Below are 15,656 nucleotides of genomic sequence, written 5' to 3' on the forward strand. Positions count from 1 at the left end.
ATTAACTGGGAAGGAGAGATAGGGAGGGAGAGAGACACCTGCAGCCCTGCTTCTCCACTTGCAAAGCTTTCTCCCTGCAAGTGGGGCCCGGGAGCTCGACACTGGATCCTTGTGCTGGGATATGTGTGCTCAGCAGAGTGCAACACCACCCAGCCCCGATTTATTTGTTTGTTTTTTTCTTACCAGAGTGTGAGAAAATTGAATTCCCCAAATTTGGACTAGTTCATTGAAGTAGAGAAGTTCTCTTAGAAAGTGTTAGCGAGCACAAAATCAAACCACCATCCACTGTAAAGAGGCAAAGATGTTTATTCAGGAATTGCAATCCGGGCGGAGTGGTGACTGATGTTAGTCTACCAAGCCTGACCCTGAACAAGGCTCAAACCAAACAATTTATAGGAATTCAGACTATACTCAGGGAGGGGGAACACATCACCTTATCAACCTGCATTCAATAACATGCGATGGAAAACGCAAAATCCAGTCATTACAAACCTAGCAAAAAGCGTGATCCACTCAAAGCAAAGCATGGGCTAGTTTCAAACATTGCAAAGTCACACAACCAATAGAATCTAGCCAGGTAGGGTCACCACATACCCCCGCCATCAGCTGCCCCTTCCTAGAAAATAATTTCCTTGTGCAAAGGCCCTGATAAGGCTTGCCCCTATGCAGGGTCCTTCAAGCAACCTGCAAAACAACTGATGGCCTTTACTGATTAGGTCCTGTTTTTCAAGGGGAATTTTCCATCTTACACTGCAAGCAGAAAAGCAACTACACTTAAAACTATACTTAAAACAATTCTAAAGCTACTGCTTCTAACAGAAACTAGATAAGATGAAATCACACTAATGCACTGCTTCTGCTCCACACCTGGTGGATACAAATGTTTGCCTTGAAACTGCACACCCTGTGACCCTGCTCTCTCAGCTCTATGTTAACTTGTCCATTTGACTTCTGTAAACACTGCTGGCTTCCTCCATGGAAGATAAGAATGGAATGTTCTTGAAACTATAACCCCAAAGATAAATTAGCAAAGACATGCAGACCCCCCTCAGTCATGCAGACACCCCTTCACCTTTCCCTTTAAAGGAGGATGAATTTCAAGCATGGTTGTCTCAGAGTAACAGGACCAGATATGGTGTTGGCCTGGATGACTCAGCTGAGGTTTGTCTTTGTCTTTTGTCCTTTGATATTGTCTCTTTGTAAGTATGTGGACTGGCCTTATTTTCACTCTTTCAAGCTTAAGAATAAATTCCTTATATTTCAATATATACTGGAGTCCTGTCAGTCTGTGTGGGTTCGAGTTAGTTGGCCTCAGTTTGTCTTGCTTTGTAATGGGTACTGTCAGAAACAAAACTTAACAAGAGCACTTCTCAAGTCTAATGATGCTGGTGCAAAGGATTAAACCTGAGATTTGGAGATTAAGTCACTAGAGTTTCTTTGCATAAATAACCATTATGGTCTCTTCCCTGCCCATTTATTTATATATTTCTTTGTTTTACTAGAACACTGCTCAACTTTGGATTCTGGTGGTACAGGGGATTGAACCTGGCACTTTGGAGGCTCAGGCATGATAGTCTCTTTGCATAATCATTATGCTATCTATCTCCCCCCCCTCCACTAATGGGCGTCTTGTTAAATGCAGAGCCTGGTGCATGGAAGTAACATTTGTTAAAGAAAAAACTTTAAGCCTGAGACATCACGGTTTGAAGGTCAATCACTGGCACCATTGGAAGTGAAAGCCAATAAGTGCTCCTATGAAAAGAAGAAAAAGAAAGAAACAGAATAAAGTGTCATGAAGGGACAAGGGGAGGAGTAGAAATGTGTATTTTCCCCCTTTTAAAAATTATTATTATTATTAGTTTTACTTATTGGATAGAGACAGCCAGAAATAGAGAGGGAGAAGGTGAGAGAGAGGAAGAGAGACACCTGCAGCACCGCTTCAACACTTGAAAGTTTTCCCCATGCAGGTGGAGACCAGGGGCTTGAACCTGGGTCCTTGGACCAAAAATGTCTTGATGCCAATCATCTATGCTGACTCTGCCCACCCTGCCTCTATGCAATAAATAAAGATAATTATATTTTAAAAATCTTGTTGCAGTTGGGCAGAAGTGCAGCAGGTTAAGCGTACATGATGCAGAGTGCAAGGACCAGTGTAAAAATTTCGGTTCAAGCCCTTGATACCCAACTGCAAGGGGGTTGCCTCACAGGCAGTGAATCAGGTCTGCAGGTGTCTATCTTTTCCCCTCACTGTCTTCCCCTCCTCTCTCCAGGTCTTTCTGTCCTATCTAACAATGATGACATGAGTAATAACAATAATATCTACAACAACAATAAAAACTACAGGGACAACAAAAGGAAAAGTATAAATAATGTTAAATATTTTTTAAAATACAATAAATTTTAAAAAATAATTCTGGCATGTGGACCAATTTAAGAGAACTTTGAAGTAGTCACATGCCCTTTCTGAGCTTCAACTATCCTTGTGTGGAAGTAGATATTGGGCCTGCATTTCTCCCAGATTCTGATGGCATATTGCTGGGCTGTCTACTGCACACATAATGCTCCAAGTGTCAAAGAGGTGGGAACAGCTCAAGGTGTGAATACTGGACTTTGGGACAGAATCCCCATAGGGCTGATGTCAGATTGGTAGTATACTAAGGCTCACGCAAACCAACAAGGGTGTGGTGTATGGGAAGTGAATTAGTGCATGTCTGCTAGAAACACTCTCTGTTCCTGCAAACTCAGCTGCATTAGCTGCTTCTGCAAGCTCTCCTCCCTTACAGCCATCCTGCTTCTTTCGGGAGCTGAATATGTGTAGCCAAAGGCTGGGAACTCATCCTATGGACTCATGGCCTCTGCCATCATGACTAACCAACCTTTGAAGGGTGGCAGGAGCCCGCCAAGGTTCCTCAGTCTCCCTCCCAGGTCAGGGGCCTAGGCTAGCAGAGCTGCCTAGAAGAGACTGTGAGAGGGTCTTGGCTAAGCCAGCCTGGACAGCTTCTGGGCACAGCCTGCTCCTGCAGACATGCCAGGAACTGCTAGATGGAGCTCACTCCTGGGGCCGGGATGAGAAAATGCTACTTGTATTTGGGGAGCTGCCTATCCTGGAATGCAGCAAGGACATCTAATCAAGAAATGATTTTGTTTCAGATATTGTTTATGTAAGACTGAAAGATATATAGATTCTGAATGGCAGAATAAAAATTGAGCTCAGATTCACCCTCCAACAGAGTATGGTGTATTCTGTTCTCCCCTGCGCCGACTCCTGACCCACCTCGTGGTCACCTTCAGAGTTCCCTGATCCTTCCTGCTGCTCCTCTACTGTAGCGGTCTGACACAGGCATGGAGTGGAGTTGAACCCCTGTTATCATATAATTTTATCAGTGTTTCCTGTTCTTTTTTCTTTTTTAAATGTTTATTTATTCCCTTGTTGTTTTATTTTTGTAGTTATTATTGTTGCTGTTCTTAATATCATTATTGTTGGATAGGACAGAGAGAAATGGAGAGAGGAGGGGAAGACAGAGAGGGGAAGAGAAAGATAATAAGACACCTGCAGACCTGCTTCATCACCTGTGAAGCAACTCCCTTGCAGGTGGGAAGCCAGGGGCTCCAACCATGATCTGTTGTTGTGCGGGCCGCAGAGATGAGAGAGAGGAGATCCGGAGAGAAGAGGGAACACAAATCTTTATTTGCGCTGGTATCTCAGAGTTGGGTGCTAGAGAAGCAGGTTGGGCCACATGGAGGTAGTGAAAATGGCCGCCTCATGCAGTAACCTTTCTTGCGTCTGAACACTGGAGTGGAGCGCTGGCAAGAGAGAAGTGCCAAGGTGAAGCGCTGGCAAGAGAGCGAGGTGCGGAAGAAGAAAGTCTTTTATAGGAGCAGCTTTTGTGAGAATGGGAAGGGGGAGGAGTAACCATAGCCCTCCAGGATAGGATAATAACTCTCATGAGAATGGGAAGGGGAAGGAGTAACCAAAGCACTCCAAATATTACGGGGGAAATAGACAATGCCCTGAGGGCACAACATGGCTGAACAGGCACTCCGAGAATGTCCCAACTCTCGTGGGAACTAGCAGTATCCTGAGGGGACAACATGGCAGATATGACTGCATCTGCACAATTTCCCAGCATCTCACCCTTTCCTTTTATCTAATGCCCAGGGCAACAGTGTGTAAAGTCTATGAACTACTCAGGGTCAGTCTATGAAAAACCAGCAACGTGAAGGGAAGGAAGCTGCTGTAAAATTGTCTAAAGTGTCCAAAGGGTATACCAGCAAGTCTGATAGAAGTCTCAGTCCAAAGTAGGTGACTAGGGGGAGAAATGGCAGGGGATGAAATGCTGCATGAGGAAGGTCAGCCTCTGGAATTCTGCTTTTCTGTAGAGAGTGAGCTGGAACCACCAAAACGTGACAGGTCAAAGCAGAAGCAGGAAAGGCAGACAGGCAGTAAAAAAAGTTCTGTCCTTGGAGTCTGTGAATCAGGTTCTTCAGATCAGATCAGGTGACATCTAGGGTTTCAAAGGGGGTGTGCCACTGTAGTTGTGCCATCTAGTGGGTGATGTCAGGGTGTGCAGGGGTCCAGATGGTTTTATTTCTGGGATTCCAGTGGAAGAAACAAAAACAATCTGCTTCCCGTGGTTAGCAGGACATCTGATTTGATTTTTTTTATAGAAAAAGAGGTTTGGTGCCTTAGTCAACTGAGTATTGGGGGATGTATCTTTCCTATTCATTTATTATTATTATTTTATATTATTTGTCATGGAAGTCAGCCGTTATCTGGAAGGTCCTGGGTGATTCATGGGGAAAAAGAACTTATCTTTTAACAAGGACTCTAAGGTGTAGGGAAGCGGGATCTTTTTTTTTTTTTTTTTTGTATTTTTCCTTTTGTTGCCCTAGTTGTTTTATTGTTGTAATTATATTGTTGTTATTACTGATATTGTGGTTGTTGGATAGAACAGAGAGAAATGGAGAGAGGAGGGGAAGACAGAGTAGAGGAGAGAAAGAGACACCTGCAGACCTGCTTCACCACCTGCGAAGCAATTCCCCTGCAGGTGAGGAGCCAGGGGCTCAAACTGGGATCCTCAAGACGGTTCTTGCACTTAGCACCACCTGTACTAAACCCGCTGCACCACCGCCTGATTCCCAGGAACTATCTTTTAACATAAACTCTATGGCCATGCCAATAGCAACCTTGAGGGCACATGTGGCTCCCCACATGTCCCCCTTTCTTATATCATGTTAAGTGAAATAAGTCACAAACAGAAGGATGAATATGGGGTGATCTCACACTCAGGCAAAAGTTGAAATTCAAGATCAAAAAATAAAACACAAATAGAACCTAAATGGAATTGGCATATCGCTCCAAAGCAAAAGACCCTGGGTTGGGTGGGGAGAATACAGGTCCAAGAAGGATTCAGAGGACCTAATAGGGGTTGTATTGTTAAATCGAAACTGGGGAATGTTATGCATATAGAAACTATTGTACTTACTGTTGAATATAAAACATTAATTCCCCAAGAAAAAATTAAATTATTAAAAAAAGTGAAAATAAATACAAGGGTATTTGTTTTCGTCCACCTGAAAACCCTCATAGTTCTTATAGGAGGAGGATAAACAGAAAAAAAAGAAAGAAAGAAAGGAAAGAGCGTGGAGGAGATAGCATAATGGTTATGGAAATAAACTTCCAGAGCTGAGGCTTCAAAGGTCCAGGTTCAGTCTCTCACACCACCACAAGCCAGAGCTGAGTACTCTGGAAAAAAAAAACATATATATATATATATATATATATATATATATATATATACTAAAATGATCAAATTTAATAAAAATTATCTAAAAAATCTTACAGTGCCCAAAGTCATTGTTCTTACATTTAAATGCTGACTCTCCTTATACTTCCTCATCTGAAGAATTTGTACTTATTTGTACTACCTGGAGCACTAAGTGAAGTAAGTACAGTGAAGACAGCACCGGATGGTTCCTGTTGGATGTAGAATTGAGGTGACCAGGAGTCAGGAGGTATCAAAGCAGGTTAAGCCCATGTGGCACAAAGTGCAAGTAATTGTGTAAGGATCTCAGTTCGAGCCCCAGGCTCACCACCTACAGAGAGACTGAATTTTCAACCTGACTATCAGGTCCTTCCTAGCTCCCAACCTGAGTCAAGAATCTGAGTTGAGATCAGGAGAATCTCAGTCAAGGGTGAGGCAGTATTAGCATGCTGTTTAGGGGAAACTCTCTGCAAGGACATCAACAACTACTCCCCACACCCTGTGGGAAGGCCAGCTATGCACAAATTCCTACATAGTATCTTTTTAAGGTAATTTTTAATTTACATTAACAAGAGAGAGATACTCAGAGAGACTAGAGCACAGCTCAGCTCTGGATTATGGTGGTGCTGGGGTTTGCACCTGGAACTTTGGACCCTCAGGGACAAGAATCTATTTGCATAACCAACCCAAGTATCTCTTTTTCCATTCAACTGTTATTACCATAAAAAGAGGTTGGGGGCTAGGTGATAGTGCAGCAGGTTAAGCAAGAGGCTGAAAGCACAAGAACTAGACAAGGATCCCCATTCAAGCCCTCTGATACACAACTGCAGGGGGTGGCTTCACAGGCTATGAAGCAGGTCTGCACGTGTCTTCTCTATCTTTCTCTCCTTCTCTGTCTTCCCTCCCTCTGTTGATTTATCTCTGTCTTATCCTACAACACCCAGGACAGCAATAACAGTAATAACTACAATAAGGGCAACAAAAATGGGGAAAAAGGCCTCCAGGAGCAGTGGATTCATAGTGCAAGCACCCAGCCCCAGCAATAAGCCTGGAGGCAAAAAAAAAAAAAAAGGGAATCAGTTGAGCACAGAGGGTAGACAGCATCATGGTTATGCAAAGAGACTTTTAATGGCTGAGACTCCAAAGCCCTAGGTTCAATCACCCCTACCACCACCAGCCAGAGTTGATCAGTGTTCTGATAAAAAAGAAAATAAACAAATAAAAGACATGCAGATGTGCACACCAGGAGACAATGGCTGAAGTTAATCCCCTTGGAATTCCACTATGGGAGCCTTAGGGCTTTTAAATTATAAGTAGGTTTCTTAGCTTAATCACTGACTCCTGACCAAGAGATACAACAGGATGGGGGCATAGTTAATCCAGTGGTTATGCAAAGAGACTCTCACAGCTCCACTGCTAAGCCACGCACTATTTATAGACTGTCTCCTAAGTTTCCTGGTTAGTGCTCTGTCCCCTGGTGTCAAAACAAGGCCTCCCTGCCACTGCTCCAGGTTCTGAGGGCAGTAGCAATGGAGCCTCACAGTTGCATTTGGTGAGTCTCTGGTAAATCTTCTCCTCCCTTCAGCTGTCTTTTTTTTTTTTTAATTTATTTCTTTATTGGGGAATTAATGTTTTACATTCAACAGTAAATACAATAGTTTGTACATGCATAAGATCCCCCAGTTTCCCATTTAACAATACAACCCCCACTATGTCATTTATCATCCTTCATGGACCTGTATTCTCCCCACCCACCCACCCCAGAGTCTTTTACTTGGGTGCAATATGCCAATTCCATTTCAGGTTCTACTTGTGTTTTCTTTTCTGATCTTGTTTTTCAACTTCTGCCTGAGAGTGAGATCATCCCATATTCATCCTTCTGTTTCTGACTTATTTCACTCAACATGATTTTTTCAAGGTCCATCCAAGATTGGCTGAAAATGGTGAATGTTATTGAGCATAAATCAAACCACCATCCACTGTAAGGAAGCAAAGATGTTTATTGACGAATTGCAATCCGGGCCGAGATGGTGACTGGTGTTAGTCTACCAAGCTCGACCCCGAACAGGGCTCAAACCATACAATTTATAGGAATTCAGACTACACTCAGGGAGGGGGAGCACATCACCTTATCAACCTACATCCAATAACAGGCTATAGCAAACACAAGATCCAATCATTTCAAACTTAGCAAAAGCATGATCCATTCAAAGCAAAGTGCGGGCTAGTTTCAAATATAGTAAGATCACACAACCAATAGAATTCAACCAGGCAGGGTCGCCACATCCTCCTGCTATTGGCTATGACCACCCATCCAGTAGACAGCACACCACAAAGTCTGTGCAAAGGTCCCGATAAGGCTTGTCCCCATGCAGGGTCCTTCGAACAACTTACAAGACAATGGGTGACCTTCACTGATTAGGTCCTGATAAGGCTTGTCCCCAGGCAGGGTCCTTCGAACAATGGGTGGCCTTCACTGATTAGGTCCTGCTTATTCAAGGGGGAAGGGGCAAGGAATTTTCCACCTCATACTACAAGCAACTAATACTAAAAGCACTTAACAAACAACTGCATAAAAAGGGAATTTCAAGGCTACTGCCTTTTACATTCCCCACTTGTCTTAGCCGAGAATCAAATCTTTGATTCATCTTCATCTTTTTTTTCTTTTGGGTCAGTGGGATCAGCAACTGTCCTCTTCAAAGGAGTGTGATGAATCTAGTGGCAGTTTCCGGCAACCTTTGCAGCAGTTGGTGTACTCAGGATCACAATATAAGGTCTTTCTCACTGGGTGTGCCTTGTGGAGCAGGCAGCAGGTGACAGGGTCCTTCCCAAAGGCTTGTAGCACAGCATTCTAATTGTCCTGCAATATAGGCTGGAGATCTGTAAGAACTTGGTAACAGTTGTGGGATAGATCAGAGACAAGAGCATCACAGATCATGACAGCAGCAGTCTGCCAAAAACCATTTCAAAGGAAGACAGTGGCCTCCATGTGGCCTCCAGTAGGTTCTTTGTGTTGGATCATCTTCCCGGTGGGAGTCAGGAATCTTCTCTCCCCACATGCTCCATGCACACGCCATGTAGCAAAGGCATACCTCTTGGCAGTCATGCTTTTGCGGGGAGCCTCAGGATCCGTCTCCAACATCAGGGTGGCAGAGTTCAGGCCGGTGACAGCACTGAATTTCACTCATGGCTGGTCTAGGAACAGAACTTGGTAGCAGGTTAGGTGGGCATTGGACTTGCCCCAGTGATGGCTTGTCTGCTTTCCTTACCAGCTGTGCCACAGGTGCTATTGTCTTCAGGCATTTTGTCCATCCAGCAGCTACAGGGTCCAATATTTGACAAATAGGCAACGGGTCTGTGTCATGGCCCAAGGTTTTTGGGTCAGCACTCCCCGGCTTATGCCTTTAAGTTCATCCACAAGCAGTCTAAATGGCTTGTTGATAAAACAGCCTTTCTTCCAGTGTCCTTTTTTCTTTGCAGTAACATCACTGATCTTTCTCTACCCTTAGCCCCTATTTTCTGACTTTCCTTTTCCCTCTGGGCACTGCCCCAACTTTCTCTTTCTTTCTTTCTTTCTTTCTTTCTTTCTTTCTTCCTTTCTTTCTTTCTTTCCAAAGTCTAATGTCAAAACATTTACCAACTTCTTAAAAACCCTCTGAGCAATCTCTCAGCTTTTCTTTAAAATCTTTCTGACTTCTGTAACTTTTTTTCTAACACCTGGGGCAGATTTGAGCAACAAAACGCCAAATTTAGTGTCATTCTATTTACCTTAGAGAAATTTGTGGGCCATTTTACTGCCTCTTGGAGACCCCCTAAGAGAACCTGGCAGTATGATTGAAGGGGTATCACTGCTGTACTCGTACATTTGTAACCAGTAAGACATACACAAAACCAGATTAAGAGCTTACCAAAACTGACAATCTAATGACCAGAATTTTCCTATACATCTCTATGTAATTTTAGAAGGTCTTTTTAACAAACAGATATACCAGTATAGTATATAAAGTCAATATCTAATGTATTGACATAATAAAATGATCACCATTTTTTAGCATTATTTTAAACTGCTTGGACAATTTAAGCACAATATCAAAACGGTTTTTGTTAAGATCTTTACTCATCACAAAGCTATCATGAATAAGTGTAGATATAAAACTCTTAATAGATTTTACCCCTAGAACTCTAATATGGCAACTTAAAAGGCAAAAATAAACCTCATAACTTAAATATTCAAAATAATAATTTTGTTAAATCAGGATTTGCCAAAACAAATCTTCTATCAGACCAAAAATACCATTTGTCAAGAATAAATCTCTGACAGCGTCTTAAAACAAACCAGATAATTTTTAAAAGCAGAAAGATATAAAGAGGAAAACCAGAGCAAAAGCCTTAGGCTAGAAAATCATTAATATAACCACTGTGTTATTTTTCACTCACCTAAGCCAGTTCTACTTCTTTAGTTGAGAAGGTATTTTAAAACGTTTACACGTCAATAACCTTTCTGCCATTTTTCACACAAGGGATAGAGACACATCTTCAGTGTGTGATACCTAACTTGAGAGGCTCTGTTTGAATTTTAAAGAGCATACATTTAAAAGTTACCTTTTTAACCTACTGTAGCAATTTCTATGACCAGGATCTCTAAACCAAATTCAGTTTAACTAAATTTTTCTTTAAACTTTAAACAAACTCTAATTACTTAGAGAGTTAACACATACTCGTGACTTCTCAAAGCATTTCCAGTGTCAGACAAATGCCAAATTTGCTGTGGACCAATATCTATAAAATAGATAATTTGCATATCAATTTGGAGAAGATGAATTGTCACATTAAATACTCAAGACTTTAAATCTTTAGCTGTCTTAGCAAATGAATTTTTACCCTTATATTACCACATAAGAACTGTATTGAAAACTCTTTTTTAAAGAACTTTTGATAAGAATGCAGCTTTAAAGTTACTTACACTTTTAACCTTAAGATTAACGTTTCTTAGGCCACAAAAACAAACCTAAAACACACATATAAACATGTAAGACATCTCATAGCCACCTTTTTATCATTTATATATCTGGGCTGATTGCTTAAGGGAAAAGAGCAGCTTTTAACCAGTACAGACACATCTTAGCAACATACCTGGTCAAACACAAATTTAGATCTGCACTCACACAGTTTTTCAAGATGAAACATCTCACATTTATATACTAAGATTTTTTTTTTTATCCAATAGCTCTTAGGACAACCTTAACTAGCCCTAAAAAAAACGAGGAAGAAACAAATTCTTTCAGCTTCTCTCCACGAGGAGCCCAAGAGGACCAAGGACAGTTTTTAGACAGTTCCAGTCAGCTCCAGGGGCATGGGTAAAGCCACACACATGCTAGCACTATCACCCATCTGCACCCATGGGCCTGTCCCAGGTCACAGCCACACCGAGGCAGGGTGGGGTGTCGCCCCTGCACTAGAGCTGCTGCCTGGCCTGGCTCCAGGCCCCTGCTGTGACCAGCCAGCCTGACTCCTGTGAGGGTGGGGTGCCACCCTCAGGGTCCTGCCTGGACTAGCCTGAGGACATGGTTCTGCTACTCAGGCTTAAAAGAGAGACAAAGACAAGGCAAAATTCAGTTGGCAACTTCAGGCCGGAACCAAATCTGGTCCCGTCGCTCTGAGATGATTTCTTAATGTTGACCAAAAAGACACAGGGACACAAAAAAACACAGAAACACATCTTACATCAAAGGTGAGCCTCTCTGAGGAACAAAAAGTCATGAGTTTATATTTATGCACTCCTACCCCCAAACTATGAGTAACCAGGTCCAGTGGGGTAGATGCCGCCTGGCCCATTCCTGCAAAGTGAAAGTAAGTGAACACGAAACACAGACTGACAAACAGACAAGACACACACAGACAGACAAGCGCACTTAACAAATGTCCAGACAATACCTAACACCCCAGATTTCGCGGGTTCTTTTTATACTTTTTCTTACAGCCAGCTGGCACACCGTTTTCTCATTCTCACACACTTTTTCCCTATCAACCCAAAGGGTGTCCACTTGGGACCTTCTTCCCTTTTTAGGTTGCAAGAAGTTTTTATTAATGGAGACTCCAGTTTTTCTAAAAATTTTTAACCTTTAACCTCCTGTTGTACTGTAACACAAAATAAGGGAAGGAGACAAACAAAAAGACAAACCGCAAATGCTGCAAGACCAACAAGGCAGATTGTAAGTGGGGAAAAAGGAACTGACATCTGATGGATGTCAGGCACACAACGATGCTCGCCTGGCCGGGCCCCTCGTGGGACCTTAAGGGGTCTTAGCTTAGGGGTGACCGTATGATCCCCGGTCTAGGTCTCAACTACATTGAGAACCCCCACTTAGCTGAAACGACCCCACGGACACGCAGGTTAGAGCCCACTCAAGCCCCGTAGCTTTTCAGGCCGTGAGGCACATAACATTCATACACACGCAGCAGACCATTCATTCAGTCAAGATTGGGCAATTACCATTCCGGCTGCCGCTACTAAGGAATATTGCCAGTTAGGCCTTCGGGAATCGCCAGAGAGTAGCTCTGGCCAGACCCCCTCAGTTGCACTATCAAGCTCAGCCTTTTCGCGAATTGCCAAAGGGTGAGAGAAAGAAAAAGGACAGACAGAGAGTGGCCACAAAAGACAAATGGCGGTCAGGGCGCGAACTATCTCTCAAGTCCTATTACCACCCTGCCTACCCGGGGCTGTCGGATCTTTTTCTCAGATCCCTAGGGTGTCGATCCTCTTTCAGATTCGTCACCAGTCTGACCCGCCCCAATGGCCTGGAAGTCGTCACTTCTCAGCACCGCGGTCTGGGATTTCACCGCGGTGTCCCGCAATCCACAGACCCTCAGGCCCCGCGGGGACGTGCACCAAAAATCAGGCCTGACCTACCAGTCCTCCAGAGGCACAAAACTGAAAACGGTACCACACAAAATTTAGGCCTGACTTACCGGCGCCGGGCAGGGCTTCCAAGGCCTCTGAGGGTCCGGACCCGGGATGGGGTGTCCTCAGGAATTCCCATCTGAGGGATCTCGCTGGGGCCTCCAAATGTTAGCGAGCATAAATCAAACCACCATCCACTGTAAGGAAGCAAAGATGTTTATTGACGAATTGCAATCCGGGCCGAGATGGTGACTGGTGTTAGTCTACCAAGCTCGACCCCGAACAAGGCTCAAACCATACAATTTATAGGAATTCAGACTACACTCAGGGAGGGGGAGCACATCACCTTATCAACCTACATCCAATAACAGGCTATAGCAAACACAAGATCCAATTATTTCAAACTTAGCAAAAGCATGATCCATTCAAAGCAAAGTGCGGGCTAGTTTCAAATATAGTAAGATCACACAACCAATAGAATTCAACCAGGCAGGGTCGCCACATCCTCCTGCCATCGGCTATGACCACCGATCCGGTAGACAGCACACCACAAAGTCTGTTCAAAGGTCCTGATAAGGCTTATCCCCAGGCAGGGTCCTTCGAACAATGGGTGGCCTTCACTGATTAGGTCCTGTTTATTCAAGGGGGAAGGGGCAAGGAAGTTTTCTACTTCACTCAGCAAGACATACTAAAAGCACTTAACAAACAACTGCATAAAAAGGGAATTTCAAGGCTACTGCCTTTTACAGTGAAGTCACCATTTTTTACAGCTAAGTAGTATTCCATTGTGTATATATACCACAACTTGCTCGGCCACTCATCTGTTGTTGGACACCTGGGCTGCTTCCAGGTTTTGGCTATTACAAATTGTGCTGCCACTGGGAGTATGGACCGACCAGTCAACGCCCATGTTCAGTGAGGAAGCAATTACAGAAGCCAGACCTTCTACCTTCTGCAACCCACAATGACCCTGGGTCCATGCTCCCAGAGGGATAGAGAATGGGAAAGCTATCGGGGGAGGGGGTGGGATATGGAGATTGGGCGGTGGGAATTGTGTGGAGTTGTACCCCTCCTACCCTATGGTTTTGTTAATTAATCCTTTCTTTAAAAAAAAAAAAAAAAAGAATAGGAAAGCTATCAGGGGGGGGGGGATACAGAGTTAAAAAAAAAAAAAAAACAAATTGTGCTGCCAAGAATTTATGTGTACACAGATCTTTTTGGATGGATGTGTTGAGTTCCTTAGGATATATCCCCAGGAGAGGAATTGCAGGGTCATAGGGTAAGTCCATTTCTAGCCTTCTGAGAGTTCTCCAGACTGTTCTCCACAGAGGTTGGACCAATTGACATTACCATAGCAGTGCAGGAGGGTTCCTTTGACCCCACACCCTCTCCAGCATTTGCTGCTGTTACCTTTTCTGATGTATGACATTCTCATAGGAGTGAAGTGATCAGCTGTCTTTTTATTTATTTATTTATTCCCTTTTGTTGCCCTTGTTTTTTTTATTGTTGTAGTTATTGTTGTCATTGTTGTTGGATAGGACAGAGAGAAATGGAGAGAGGAGGGGAAGACAGAGAGGGGGAGAGAAAGACAGACACCTGCAGACCTGCTTCACCGCCTGTGAAGCGACTCCCCTGCAGGTGGGAAGCCGGGGCTCGAACCGGGATCCTTGAGCCGGTCCTTGCGCTTTGTGCCACGTGCGCTTAACCCGCTGCGCTACTGCCTGACTCCTCTCAGTTGTCTTTTTATTGGTGAAACAGACTGGAGATGGAGTCTCAACTAGTAAACCTCTGGACTGTTACCAGCCGCTTAATCTCTACCTAGGTTTCTCTCTGCCCATGAGCCACCTGTGTTTGCACTCACCAGTGATTTGGTGGGTTCCTGAAGTCATTCTAGTCCTGTCTTGTTGTGGTCCCAGGTGGACTCCTTTGGTATTCCTAGTTGACCTGGGAGGGGAGAGGAGAGAAACACATCTGCTGCTGCTTTGTAGCCTCTCCTCTGGAAGTCCATTATAGGAATATTTGAACCCAGGTGCCTGCTTCTCCCAAGTTAACATTTCTCATAGGAATATTTCTAAAGCTGTGCAGACCTCCCACATTTAGTACTAGTATTAAATGAGAGTAAAATGTCTGAGCAATAATTCTAATTATTTGTGCCAGTTTTCAAAGCAGCTTGTAAAAATTCATAGAAAGTTACACAGAAGGGTGGGGGTAGATAGCATAATGGTTATGCAAAGAGACTCTCATGCCTGAGGCTCTGAAGTCCCAGGTTCTGTCCCTACACCACCAGAAGCCAGAGCTGAGCACTGCTCTGGCAATAAAAAGGAAAGAAAGAGAAGAATGGAAGAAAGAAAGAATGAAAGAAAGTTGCACAGAAAAGGGCCATGTTCCCATGAATAGTAAGTCTGGAATATGACCATAGCTGATGGGGGTGGTTAATTCTGGAAAAATCAATCAGAAGTAACCGTCCAGAGACAGTTCAAAGTGTCCAAAGCTATGAAATGACTAGAGAGCAAGTTGAGAGGTCAGAGCACACACCTGCCTTTTCTAAGAATGTAACAGTCTTCAAGATGGGTCATGGCAACAACCACATGTCTGTGGCAACGTGATGCCGCCATCTGCGTGTTTGCACCTCTGTGCTGTCTGAAACAACAGTCACTAACTGCGGTGCCTGCTGAGTTCTTGGAAACTCATCAGCTCAACTGACTTTTGCCTGAAGTGTCAACCAAATGCCAGACTTTGAACAATTATGCCTGGTTATTTTTTTCCCCAATGTTTAAAGCTATAAAATCAGCTCAGTGATTTCAAATTGACTACATATTGACATGATAAGTATTTGTGTAGAGATGAGCTGAAAAATAAATGTAAAATTGGTAATTAAAGGATAGGCAGGCCTGGACTCCAGCACCCGGAAAGCTATACAAACAATTAGAGAAAGCAATTCAGTTGGAGGCTGCAGCTGCAGAACCCAGAGGTGAGGAATCATAACAAAA

General features: G+C 43.6%; 3 protein-coding genes across 3 annotated transcripts in view; all 3 read left to right on the plus strand.

Moving 5' to 3' along the window:
* Window positions 1-15,656, plus strand: part of LOC103127679 (zinc finger protein 709-like) — a 471,063-nt gene that overhangs the window by 124,635 nt on the left and 330,772 nt on the right. The gene's annotated exons all lie outside the window — the stretch shown is intronic.
* The window catches only part of LOC107523550 (zinc finger protein 709-like), a 596,771-nt gene that overhangs the window by 119,767 nt on the left and 461,348 nt on the right, over window positions 1-15,656 (plus strand). The gene's annotated exons all lie outside the window — the stretch shown is intronic.
* Window positions 1-15,656, plus strand: part of LOC132542594 (zinc finger protein 709-like) — a 28,893-nt gene that overhangs the window by 2,530 nt on the left and 10,707 nt on the right. The window lies entirely within an intron of this gene.

Source organism: Erinaceus europaeus, chromosome 13 (assembly GCF_950295315.1).
Source record: "Erinaceus europaeus chromosome 13, mEriEur2.1, whole genome shotgun sequence".
In the NCBI taxonomy this organism is placed as follows: Eukaryota; Metazoa; Chordata; class Mammalia; order Eulipotyphla; family Erinaceidae; genus Erinaceus; species Erinaceus europaeus.